This window comes from Budorcas taxicolor, chromosome 21 (assembly GCF_023091745.1).
Source record: "Budorcas taxicolor isolate Tak-1 chromosome 21, Takin1.1, whole genome shotgun sequence".
NCBI classification, from domain to species: Eukaryota; Metazoa; Chordata; class Mammalia; order Artiodactyla; family Bovidae; genus Budorcas; species Budorcas taxicolor.
This window is the reverse complement of record NC_068930.1, coordinates 70,208,077-70,215,864: the sequence shown is the minus strand read 5'-3', so window position 1 is coordinate 70,215,864 and position 7,788 is coordinate 70,208,077.

Genomic DNA, 7,788 nt, shown 5'->3' with positions numbered 1-7,788 from the left:
TGGCTGCAAATAATATAATCGATCTGATTTCAGTATTGACCATCTGATGATGTCCACGTGTAAAGTCTTCTCTTGTTCTGTTGGAAGAGGATGTTATGACCAGTGTGTTCTGTTGGCAAAACTCTGTTGGCCTTTGCCCTGCTCATTTTGTACTCCAAGGCCAAACTTGCCTGTTACTCCAGGTATCTCTTGACTTCCTACTTTTGCATTCCAGACCCCTATGATGAAAAAGACATCTTTTTTTCTTTTTTGATCTTAGGTCTAGAAGGTCTTGTAGTTCCTCATAGAACCATTCAACTTCAGCTTCTTTGGCACTAGTGGTTGAGGCCTAGACTTGGATTACTGTGATATTGAATGGTATGCCTTGGAAATGAACAGAAAGCATTCTGTCATTTTTGAGATTGCAGCCAAATACTGAATTTCGGACTCTTTTGTTGCCCATGAGGGATACTCCATTTCTTCTAAGGGATTTTTGCCCACAGTGGTAGACATAATGGTCATCTGCATTAAATTCACCCATTCCGGTCCATTTTAGTTCACTGATTCCTAAAAGGTCAATGTTTACTCTTGCCTGAAGTAAACAGGCAAGATGTTTACATCTGGGCCTGGAGTAAAGAGTAGAGTATTTAGATTTTCTATTTCATTCTGTGTTAATATTGGTAAGTTTCATTTTTCGAGGAATTCACCCATTTCATCTACGTTGTTGAGCTTGTTGGTAATAAAGTTGTCTGGTGATAATCTCTCTTATTATTGATTGATTAATTAGTTTGGCTGTGTTGGGTCTTGGTGTGGTACTCGAGATCCTTGTTGCAGCGTGTGGGCTGCTTTCTCTAGTTGTGGTGTTTGGGCTGAGGAGTTGTGGCTCAGACTCTCTGGTTGTGTGGGGGCCTAGTTGCCCTGAGGCTTGGGGGAAGCTAGTTTCCTGACTGGGGGCTGATCCTGCATCGCTTGCATTGGAAGGCGGATTCTTAACCTTCGCACCACTAGGGAAGTCTTCTTTTGAATTTCTAGTATTGGTAATTTGTATCCTCTCTCTTTGTTGTGGTCAGTCTCGCTTTTGTTAAAGAACCAACTTTTGACTTGTTAAATTTCTCTATTGTTTTCTATTTGGTTAACTTCTGCCCTTTATTATTGCTTTCCTTCCACGTCACTTCCTTTTGCACTTTTTTTTAATCTCTTAGAGTGTAACATTAGGTCCTTGATTATATTCTTGTCTTCTTTTCTTTTTAAGCATTTAAAGCGATACATTTTCCTCTAGGGACTGTTTAAGTGGCATCTTGTAGACGTTGATGTATTTTCATTATCACGCAGTTCTTGTGATTCTTTGATCTGTTGATTATTTAGAAATGTGTTGTTTAATTCCAAAATATTGGGGGGTTTCCTAGATATTGTGTTCTTATTGGGTTTAATTCTATTGTTGTAATTCTCTGATTTTGGTCCTTCTAAATTCACTGAACCTCATTTGACAGTTCAGCATATGGTTTACCTTGGTGAACACCCTTGAAAAGAATGTAAACTCTGTAGTGGTTGGATGTAGTAATCCATAAATATCAGTTAGGTCAAGGTGGTTGATAGTACCATTCAAATCATCTATGTCATTTGTGTATGAACTGGACATGAGTTGAGCAAATTCTAGGAGTTAGTGAAGGACAGGAAGCCAGGCATGCTGCTGTGTCCACGGGGTCACAAAGAGTTGGACATGACGTAGCAACTGAAGAACAACATTATTCTCTCAGTTACTGAGAGAGTGGACTTAAAAATCTAATGATTATTAAAGAGTTGTCTACTTGCTTTGCTTCTGTCATCTTTTGATTTCTATATTTGAAGTTGTATTATTATATGAACACACATTTATGTTTGTTATGTCTTCCTAATGAATTAATCCTTTTATCTCTATGAACTGGTCCTAATTATTGCTAGTAAAACCCTTGGTCTTAAGGACTCTTCTATCTGATATTATTATAATGGTTCTAGCCTTCTTATAATTGCTAGATTTTCCCTCTCTTTCTCTTCACATCCATTTGCTTTCAACCACTCTGTCTTTATATTTAAAGACTATCCAATTATTTAAAGGAAAACCAATTGTAGTTGGTTCTTGCTTTACTGTCATTCTGACAGTCTCTGCTTTTTAATTGTACATTTAGTACCTTTATGTCTCTCATTTTATTAGCTGTTTTTTGATTGTCACCTTTGTTTTGGGGTCCTCTGATTCTCTTTCCTGTCTTCTTTTGGATAATTTGAACATCTTTTGGAGATCTATTTTATCTGTTGGCATTTTTAGTTTTATCTTCTTATATTGAAAAATATTTAATAGTTGCTCTATGTGGTAAAGTATATTCTTAACTTTTCACAGTTTACTTAGAATAAGTAGTTTATCACATCATTTAAAACCTAGAAATCGTGCAGCCATCTATGTCCGCCATCACCACCCCGTCCTTTATTTTATAGTTTTTACATGTAGTATGTCAACAAATGTTGTAAACCCCGCAAGAAAGTAGGATTTGCTTTTAACAGTCGTATCTACTTCTAAAATAATCAAAGGATTTAAAAAACATTTACTAGACACGTATCATTTCTGGTAAATATATATCACTGTTTGGTAAAATTTCTCTAATGGCAGAAAGTGAAGAGGAACTAAAGAACCTCTTGATGAGGGTGAAAGAGTAGAGTGAAAAAGCTGGCTTAAAACTCAACATTAAAAAACCAGGGTCATCGTCCTTTCACTTCACGGTGAATAGAAGGGGAAAATGTAGAAGCAGTGACAGGTTTTCTTTTCTTGGGCTTCTAAATCACTGCAGATGGTGACTGCAGCCGTGAAATTAAAAGACACGTGCTCTTTGAAAGGAAAGCTATGACAAACCTAGACAGGTATTAAAAAGCAGAAACATTGCTTTGCCAACAAAGGTCTGTCTAGTCAAAGCTCTGGTTTTCCCCGTAGTCATGTATGGATGTGAGAGTTGGACCATAAAGAAAGCTGAGCACTGAAGAATTGATGCTTTTGAACTGTGATGTTGGAGAAGACTCTTGAGAGTATCCTGGACTGCAAGGAGATCGAACCAGTCAATCCTAAAGGAAACCATCCCTGAATATTCATTGGAAGGAGTAATGCTGAGGCTGAGACTTCAGTACTTTGGCCACGTGATGTGAAGAGCTCACTGGCAAAGACCCTGATGCTGGGAAAGATTGAAGGCCAAAGGTGAAGGAGACGACAGAGGATGAGATGGTTAGATGTCATCACTGACTCAATGAACATGAATTTGAGCAAACTCTGGGAAATAGTGGAGGACAGAGGAGTTGGGTGTGCTACAGTCCATGGGGCTGCAAAGAGTCGGACATGACTTAGTGACTGAACAATAGCAAATGTGTAATTTCTTGAGGCTCTTTATTTCTTCCTGAAGATCTGAGTTTCCATTTTGCATCATTTCCCTTCAGCCTGAAGAACTTCTTTTAGGGTCTCTTGCAGTGCAGGTGTGTAAAATATGAATTCTCTCAGTTTTCTTTGATCTGAAAATGTTCTTATTTCACCTATGAGATAAAATAATATTTTATTTGGATTTGTGTCTGAGTTCTGAGTTGGAAGTTTTTTCTTTCAGCGTTTTGAAAGTGTTGCTTTGCTGTCCTCTCATCTCCGTGTTTTCTGATGAGAAACCAGTGGTCATTTGAGTTGTTGTTCTATTGTATGTGAGTGTGGTTTCTTCTGGTCTTTTGTGTCTTTTCTCCTCTGTTTTTGGTTTTCAGCAATTCTGCTATCATGTGCTTGAGTCCCCTTCCCCATTTTTTCATTCTGCCTGTGGTCTGCTGAGCGTCTTGAATCGTTAAATTTTTGCCTTTCACTGCATTTGGACAATCTTGGACATTTTTTTCTTTATTTTTTCTCCCTCGTTTTGTCTTCCTTCTCTTTTTGTGACTTCAATTACACTTATGATTTGGCCTTTTGATCATCATCCCATGGGTTCCTGAAGAATTCATTTCTTTTCAATCCTATTTCTGTCTCTTCTTCAGAGTGGATAATTTCTATTAATCTAGAATGAGTAAGTTTGAGGTTACTCACTTTCCTCTTTTATTAACAAGACAATATTTTTACATCATTATTAACTAATGACTATGGTTCATTCAGACATCATTAGTTTTTACCCAGGGTCTCTTCCTGTTCCAGGATCTTGTACCACCTATTTTTCATGTCTCCTGAGTATCTTCTTGGTTGTGAGAGTTTCTCAGACTTGCCTTATTTTTGATGATCTTGTTATTAGCAGGTTGGTTTATTTCTCTTCCTTGGTTTTTATCTCGTTGCAACAAACGCTTGGAACAGTGGACCAAAATGTGTAGGACAGCAGACAAGTTACGGCTCCATTCAGCTCAAGCAGGCAGATCTTTTATTAGTCCTCATGGAATCTCCCTCATCCTTCTTAGCCATCGCTTTTGGCTTCCCACTTTTTACTGGAGTGGGCTGCCATTTCCTTCTCCAGAGGATCTTCCCGACCCAGGGATCGAACCCAGGTCTCCCGCATTGCAGGCAGACGCTTTAACCTTTGAGCCACCAGGGAAACCTTTTATATATCCAGTCTCCTCCAATGTGCAAAGCAGGGCTTGCCTCCACCACCAGTCAATGAAAGGGCATGCAGATAAACATATTCTCAAGGCTGATTGACAGTTATAAGTTATATAACAGCAAGTTGTGTTGTTTATGTCTCCCCATAATTCCATCTGTTATAATTAGATGTAGAATATTTATGAGCCCGTAATGGATTCCTAACTGCCTAACTGCCCAAGGTTTCTTGGGGAAGCGCCTGTGGTCATTTTGTACCCACTGTGTGCCCAGGGCATGTTCAGGAGTGGAGAAGTCTCTGTGGTTATTTGTAGCATATCTGTGAACTCTTCTGTCTGGGATGGAGTTTAGAGATCTGCTTGCATCCCTTTCAGCCAGGCCTCCCCTCTTGGCTCGTGTCTAACTTCCTACCTACCTAACAGCATTTTTGAGGAGAACTGGTTAGGTATTTTGTAGAATGAGATTTTTCTGATGTCTTCCTGAAGATTAAACTGGATTATCAGTTTTGGGAGGAAAACTAGAGATAAAGTGCCGTTCTCATCACATCGTATCAAGAGTACATGTTTAGTTAATTTTCATGAAAGGTGTAAAGTCTATTTCTAGTTTCTCTCTTTATTTTGTTAGTATTTGACTGTTCAGTTGCTCTAGCATCATTTGATGGAAGACTAAACTTTCTCCATTGTATTGCCTTTGCTCCTCTGTCAAAAGTCAGCTGACTGCATTTGTGTGTCTGTTTCCGCTCTCTGGGCTCTGCTGTACTGACTGACGTGTTTGTTCTTTGGCCGTACCAGGCTGTCTTGATTATGTAGCCTTATAGCATGTCTTGATGTTGGGTAGTATCTGTCCTCCAACTTCGCTCTTCTTCAGCAATGCTTTGGCCATTCTGGGCCATGTGTTTTCATATAAACTTTATTCAAAGTTTCTATTTATTTTGTAGTTGAAGTATAGCTGATTTATAATGTTGTTAGTTTCTGGTGTATGGCAAAGTGATTTCATTATGCATATACATTCTTTTTCACATTCTTTTCCATTGTGGTATGTTTTCATATACACTTTAGAATCCTTTTTTCAGTATCTACAAAGTAGCTTGCTAGGATTTTGATTTGGATTGTGCAGATTCAGTAGACAAAGTTGGGAAGAATTAACAGCCAGTCCGTCCTAAAGGAGATCAGTCCTGAGTGTTCACTGGAAGGACTGATGTTGAAGCTGGAACTCCAACACTTTGGCCACCTGATGCCAAGAGCTAACTCATTAGAAAAGACCCTGATGCTAGGAAGGATTGAAGGCAGGAGGAGAAGGGGATGACAGAGGATGAGATGATTGGATGGCATCACCAACTCAATGGAGATGAGTTTGAGTAAATTCCAGGTGTTGGTGATGGACAGAAAGCCTGGTGTGCTGTGGTCCATGGGGTCACAAAGAGTTGGACATGACTGAGCGACTGAACTGAACTGAACATCCCCAAATATTGAGTAATTACAAGTAATTGTGTAACACAGAATATCCACCATTTGTTTAGACGTCCTTTGATCTCTTCATCAGAGTTCTATAGTTTTCTGCATGTATAGATCCTGAACATGTCTTGTTAGATTTGTGCCTAAGTATTCCATTTTTTGGTGCCATTGTAAATGATGTTGTGTTTTTAATTTCAAGTTCCAATCGCTGGGACTTCCCCGGTGGTCCAGTGGCTGAGACTCTGCACTGCCAGTGCAGGGGGCCCAGATTCGATCCCTGGTCAGGGAACTAGATCCCACATGCCGCAACTAAAAGAACCCACATGCCACATGAAGATGGAAGATCCTGTGTGCCGTAACTAAGTGCAGCCAAGTAAATCAGTAAATCCTAGGCTTCCTGGTGGCTCAGCTGGTAAGGATCCTGCCTGCCAATGCAGGAGACACAGGAGATTTGGATTTGATCCGTTGGTCGAGAAGACCCCCTGGAGAAGGAGTTGGCAACCAGCTCCAGTCTTCTTGCCTGGAAACTTCCATGGACAGGGAAGCCTTGCGGGCTACAGTCCATGGGTCTCAGAATCAGACAGGACTGAGTGCGCATGCACACCCACACAAATAAAGAAAAAGGAATATTAAAAGTTATCACATGCTCATCCAAGTTAAAACATGTCAATTGGTTATGCTCTCATAAGGAAAGCAAATGGCTTGTATTTTAAAATTGTATCCTTTGACCTTGCTACACTTATTTATAGTTCCAGGTGTGTGTGTGTGTGTGTGTGTGTGTGAATTCTTTGGGGTTTTCTTTATATTATAGATAATCATGTCAACTGTGAACAGAGACAGTTTTATTTCTTCCTTCACAGTCTATACATTTTACTTTCCTTTTCTTAGCGCAGTAGCTGAAACTGCCAGTGTGGTGTTGAATAGGTGTAGTGAGAGGGAAATTCTTGCCTAGTTCTTAATCTTAGAGAGAAAGCATTAGTTTCTCACTCTTAAGTATGATGTTAACTGCTTTTTTTTTTTTTTTTTGGTAAATGCACAGTAACAAGTTGAAGCGCCTCTCTATTCCTAGTTTGTTGAGAATTGTAAAAAATCACAATGAATATTGGATTTTTTCAAATGCTTTTTCTGCATTAATTAATGTGGTCATATGATTTTTCTTCTTTACCCTGTTGATGTGATGGATTACATTAATTGATTTTCAATTTCGGTTGGTTTCAATTAGCTGAACCAGTATTGCATCCTGAGAGTAAATACCACTTGATCATGGGCTTCCCTGGTGGCTCAAGCGTAAAGAGTCCTCCTTCAGTGCAGGAGACACAGGAGAAGACACAGGACATGCAGGTTTGATCCCCGGGTCGGGAAGATCCCCTGGAGGAGGGGCATGGAAAACCACTCCGGTATTCATGCCTGGAGAAGCCCATGGACAGAGGAGCCTGGCGTGCTACAGTCTGTGGGTCCCAAAGAGCTGGACATGACTGAAGTGACTGAGGACTCATGCACTTGGTATATCATTCTTTTATGTATTATTGAATTCAATTAGATGATATTTTACGATTTACTTTCATGAGACATATTCTGTTGTTTTCCATTCTTATAATATTTTTATTTGACTTTGGAGTTAGGATGATCCTGGCCTCATAGATGAATTAGGACGTATTCCGTCTGCTTCTGTTTTCTGGAAGAGACCATACAGAATTGGTGTCATTTCTTCCTTACATGTTTGATAGAATTCAACAGTGAAATCCTCTGGGTCTGGTGGTTTATTTTTGGAGGATCATTAATTATTGA